Source organism: Rhea americana, unplaced genomic scaffold (genome assembly GCF_003343005.1).
Source record: "Rhea americana isolate MKP2758 unplaced genomic scaffold, rheAme1 scaffold_180, whole genome shotgun sequence".
NCBI lineage: Eukaryota > Metazoa > Chordata > Aves > Rheiformes > Rheidae > Rhea > Rhea americana.
The window spans coordinates 1,107,713-1,113,567 of record NW_028185928.1 but is presented as its reverse complement, the minus strand read 5'-3'; the positions used below and the strand labels follow the sequence as shown (position 1 = coordinate 1,113,567).

At 36.4% G+C, this 5,855-nt stretch overlaps 1 protein-coding gene across 1 annotated transcript in view; it reads right to left on the bottom strand.

Annotated features, from left to right (window-relative positions):
- The window catches only part of TBPL1 (TATA-box binding protein like 1), a 17,746-nt gene that overhangs the window by 11,552 nt on the left and 339 nt on the right, over positions 1–5,855 (bottom strand). The window lies entirely within an intron of this gene.

The window sequence follows — 5,855 nt, the reverse complement described above, 5'->3', positions numbered from 1 at the left end:
GTCAAAAGCCTTGCTGAAGTCAAGGTACACAGTGTCCACTGCTCTCCAGTCATTCCATCAGAGAAGGCTATCAGATTGGTTAAGCAAGCACTTCATTCAGTGGAGGACTTGGAGACCAGGAGTTGGGCTACCACTTGCAGCCCATCCTGAGACTGTCAGACATCCGTTCTGTAAGCATGTCAAAGACAAGAGAGTTGACATTTCAAATACTTTACCTGAGTTTTATCTAAACAGAGAAGGGGAGGGGGAAAAAAAGTGGAAGAATATTGGTATACAGTAAAAAGGACTTATATCAACATATGGCAGTTTATTAAGAAATTTTTCTTCATACACGGACGTAAAAATCTTAGCTCTCTGACAAGAGAATGCTTTTAAATAAAGTTATTTGCTGTCAAATAAGTGCATTTGACAAGCAACTTAAGCAGAGTACAAGCTAAGAAATAGAAACAATAAGGTCTCAGACTGCTCTTCATCCATTCATGTTAAATTTCTGTATTTCATCCAAAATGAACATAACATAAAGAGCAAAATCAAATAAAAAGTCATATATACAAATTTCTCCATACAGTCATTTCTACAAAAGAAAGAAGACTATGTATCAAGAATATATGCATTATAGGCTGTTATATATATATGCATATACATACATATGTATACATATGTATGTATGTATGTATCATACAGTCATTTCTACAAAAGAAAGAAGACTATGTATCAAGAATATATGCATTATAGGCTGTTATATATATATGCATATACATACATATGTATACATATGTATGTATGTATGTATGTATRTATCACTTCGTAAATTTCAGGTAAATAATACAAAGCCAAAATATTCCAAGGTACAAAGTTAACAATATTGTTATAATTATTTCTGACTATTTTAATACTGACTTCCTATAGATGACGTAGCTTCTAATTAAGAATTTGCTCAAAGTGCATCTTTGATGATGACTGAATGACAGAGTTGTAGAAATCATAATACAGAAGTGATAATCCATCGTGCAGATGTGCTTTACGCATGGGATCAGTTGCTGTCAAGTCAACTGCTGTAAAGGCTGTCTGTTTTACTCTGTAGTTGGGTCCCTGCCTAAAGAATTATTTCATAGTACTTGGCTTTTCCAGTAAAAGGAAAGAGGAAATGGTGATAACAGAAAAGAGATAAAGAAGAGAAAGGAGAAAAAACCCATGGACATAAAATCAAAGGCCATGTTGTCGTTGTATGGCAGTGATATTAGGTAGGCAGGGAGGCAAAAAAAGAATAGAATAAACAGTAGTTAATTAATATTCCAGATTTTTTTTTCTTTAAACCAAAGATTGCGTGTATTCTCAAACTTAAAAATGATTTATCCTATCTGGTTGTGATGGACTACTACAGACTGGGTTAGCAATTTATGGCACTGGATCCAAAGATAGCACATGTGCAGATTTTGAACGGCATGCAGGCAGGGCCAGCACTGAGCAAGGAGCTGGAACCCATGGCATCTTGARAGAGGCATTTGTTTTCAGCCCTGGCTCCAATTCTTGTCTCCTGCGGAGTTCACTTACTGGAACCCAGGAGCAATTCTCTTACAAGAAAACAAGATACCTCCGATCAGCAGTATTTCCCCACTACATTTCTCCTGGCATACTTAATCTCCAAAAGAAGAGTACCTATCACACACAATACCCTTTAAAGGCTACTAATCTCTAAGCAAGCTATAATACTGTATCACAATATCCCCATAAAATACTGATATATTGCCTTAAATGGATGCTAGTAGAGAAGTCACATGGTCTTTCATGTCAGAGGAAAAAGTGGTTAAAATAGATGAAAATTACAATGAAATGATAAGACCTATCATTAAGACCTAAAAGAAAAAATCAGAAYGCTAATATGCTGTAGAACTGTCAGCTAGGATGTTTTCAAACCTCGCACACCTTGGTTAGAAATACTTTCATAGATTTTAACAGGGGAAAAACTATGATATTACACTAATGTACCCTCATTTTCCTTAAATGTATTCTGAAAGTTCAAAGGACAAACAGATATTTAGGCAGGAGCTTTTTTATTTAAAATGTAATTTTAGCTAAAAGTAATATACTAGACTATACTTTATGACATTAAATTAAAAAGGGACACAATTTGTTATAGAAGCAGTACTTGAATATAATGTAAAATTCTCTGAAAGCTACCTTTATTCTACTCTAATGTTACCGATCTAACAGAGGCATTTCATTGTATGATATTTCACCCAAATGTTGAACACTTCAAATATTTGTTACTTTTTCTCATTTGTATTCAGAAAACACTTATTTTACTGCTGAAAATATTATCAGTAACCATTAAGAATTTGAATATGCGTCAAAATTTCAAATACAATATGCACATTCCTATTTTGTAACATAAACATAATGATAACCTCTTTCAACGCACAGTTCAGTAATACTGAGTAAAACAAAATGGTTCTGTATCGAGAGGTGAAAAATTTGACTTAGATACTACTTTCCAAACACTGAGTAAATTTAATCTCCTACTTCAGTTATTAATTTTAATCTCACAAGCTGTATTGACAACAAAGGAAAGATTCTAGGGAAAAGAAGTGCTGCTGCCTTCCTTTAGGAGGTCTCAAAGAAATACAGATTCATAGGAACCACTTCAGTAGAGATGTGGAAGTTAACTGATTAAAAAACGAAATAAAACAAACAACAACAAAAAAAACCCACATGCACCCTATAAAAATATCTGAAGAATACATTTATAAAAAAGTGTAACAATTTTGAACATGTTCTTCATTTGTATATACATATACATATATACAAGTAATAGGACCAGCTGGAAAAAAGGAGTCCTAGCCAACATCCTGATATTCCTCTCTTCCAACGTTYCCTTCTCATCTGTGGTTATTGATGYACCCTACCGTTCCCCTGCTGTGTAGCCTTGAGTTGATAAGTCATTTCCAAAAATCTGAATTTCTGCACTTCTGTTTCTTGTCTCTAAAATGGGGAAAGGACTGTCCCCATGCTTTTACTAAGTCATTTTGATATCAGGCTATAAGGCTGTTGCTGTATGTATCTGCCTGTAATTATGCCATAGTTGAGCAGTTACAGTCGTAGAACAGATGTACAGAACAAAAGCTAAACATTAGGTTCTTTGCAGTTCTGGATTTGCCAAATTTCTAAGTTGTTATTATTAATAAGTTTTTTTTTTTTTGGTTAATTTTGCTCAAAGATTTTCTTATGTGAGTCTTAGAAGTATGGCAGCTTAGATCTCATTTTTAAAAGCATGTTTTCAACTATTAAAAACAGACCAAAATAGAAAGTAAAATCATTTACTTTTCCATATATGGAACATTTATTTCATTCAGCTTTCTTTGGAGCGAGAAACTAACTAACTTCGATTTCAAGTTCTCTTACATCAGCATAACGTACTCTACCCATACAGAGAAAAGCTTAAATACATAATTTAAAAGTTTCCATTATAAATTTCCTAGGTGAAATAAAATAAAGCTTGTTCTCTATAGAAAACGTAGATTTTAGGGATACTGCCAGAGCAGTAGCCCAAGAAAAAGAAAGAAGAAAATAGCTAAACAGGTGAAGTGGAGTAAGGAACATAATAACAAGAGTCAATCTAAAGGATATCTGACTCTGAAAATAATGTATTCTACATTGAAATAGACAATTTCTCAAATCAAAATAAGAAATACTTTGAAGGAAGAAGTGAAGCATTACTCATATCTCCCCAGCTAGGCRCAAGGCCATACTATTTTAGATACTACATAAACACACGTGAAGACACACACCCTGCACTGAAATATTACAATCTAAAAAAAGCCAGCTCTTTCCGTCTCCCCCCCCCCCGAAAAAAAATCCTAAACCAAACTAACACCACCATCATCATCAAAGGGAGTGGAAAGCCATTTGCGACGGAATACATAAACACAGTATTATTTTAAGCCTTTGGCTACCCTTAATCTGAGTAACTCAGAGGAGTAAAGGTGAACAGAATATCTAGCAATGGTTATGTTCATGTCAGAAGAGTTTAACAAACCCTTCTTTCACACACAGTGTCAACATAAATATCTTCTGCTAGTTATTTTTAACATCACTCCAGTTCACCAACTGACCCCACAAAATGTTCCAACAGCCCAACTAAAGGGATAGCTGTCACTATTACTCAAATAAGCTAGTCAAACTAACAACAGCTTGAAAGTATCTTTGAAGAATTTAACAGAAACCTCTACATTAGAGCACAGAGCACACAAAAACAGGAATAAAGAAAGAGTGGATTACACACTCTTAGTGAAGGTGAATTTCTAAGATTGGTGTTCTGCCCATCAGGAAACAGGTCCCCTCCATGAAACTCTGGAGGTGACAGACCTCCAGCCTGCTAGTATTCTTGTATCCTATAYAGCCACGGTGGTAAGTGGATGACTCCCAAGAACTGAAGGCAACATAGCTATAATCTGTCTAGAAAATCCTGACCCAAACAGCTTTCTACATTACCACCACAGGGCTAGAAGGCTTTTATTTAGTGTCATCTCCAGTGGCAACTTAAATTTTCCCTAAAGCTAAAGACTATTGTGAAGCTAATAGTCTCATCCTTCAAGACTTACACAGTGATATGACTATTTCCTACTTAATGCAAATAGAGTATCTTCTGGAGAAAACTTCCAAATATGCATAAAATACCAAAATAGAGACTTTTACAATTAAACCAGTAAACAGAATGATGATACTAGCTACGCCATGAGCAAGTAGGACACAAATGCCCAATCCTGCTGWCAAATCTCTTGGATAAGCCTACTGTGTCCCCTACAGAACTGGGGGCTTTCCAACACAAATCTAGTTGCCATACAGAGCCAAACAGCATATTGAACAAGATCAGGAAGCACACTTTTAGATAATAATTTATATCATGCCTTCTTCCTCAAATCTATCTCACCAGAAAAAACTGTTCGCATCCCAGGTTAGGGTGACTTGCATCCAATTTTGTGCCATCTCTCCCTTTTAACATCAAATAACAACCTAATGCTAGGCACTAGGAAATAATCCTTTGTCTTTATAATACATAGAAAACTACCATACATATGATAAGTCTCATCCAACAGGTTAGGTAGCTATTCCAAACTGATCAAAAACTATTAAAATAAAAGGTTTGTTGTTACAAAATATTTTAATGACAGTTAAGTCTCATCTCACTCTCAATGAAGCATTTACCATCTGAATGTTGCAGCTCAAGAAACAAGTATTCTTCCTATTCATACAGCTACAAATCTCAAAGTCCTTTTATTTACTAGCCCAATGTCACAACATTTAGATTTGGATAGCTTTTTTTTTTTTTTTCCTTCATTTAAATCCCTGCCAAAAACTTCCCAAGAAAATTTAAGAAAAACAAAACACAGCCATAAGGCCTACTCAGCCTGGCAGTTGCCACTTCCCAATTTTGGATTATTTACCCACTTAAGTTACCTGGACTAAAGTATATTTTCGTCGCATTTAAAAGGGCTATTAAAAAGCCCTAATCCATCTAATAGATTATTTTGGAGACTTACACAATCACTTTTTTTCGTGAGCAAGTCCTTGCCCTTTTGAGAAGCCTCTACCGGTTGCCAGGAAACGAGTCGTCTCCCGTGGAGGATGCTCGGGTCGTTCTCCTTCCTCCTCTTACCTCTTCCCTTCCCCCGACACGGAAACTCGAGCTACGAACCGGTATCACTCCCACGACCACCCCGGCGCGAGGGAGAACGGAAACCGCGCAAGAAACCCGACCCGGCCACGGCGAGGAAGGAGGAGAAAAGGCCACGCGCTGCCCCCCCCGCACCTCAGCCGGGAAACGGCCCTGCGGCAGGGCCGGGAAGGGAGCAGCA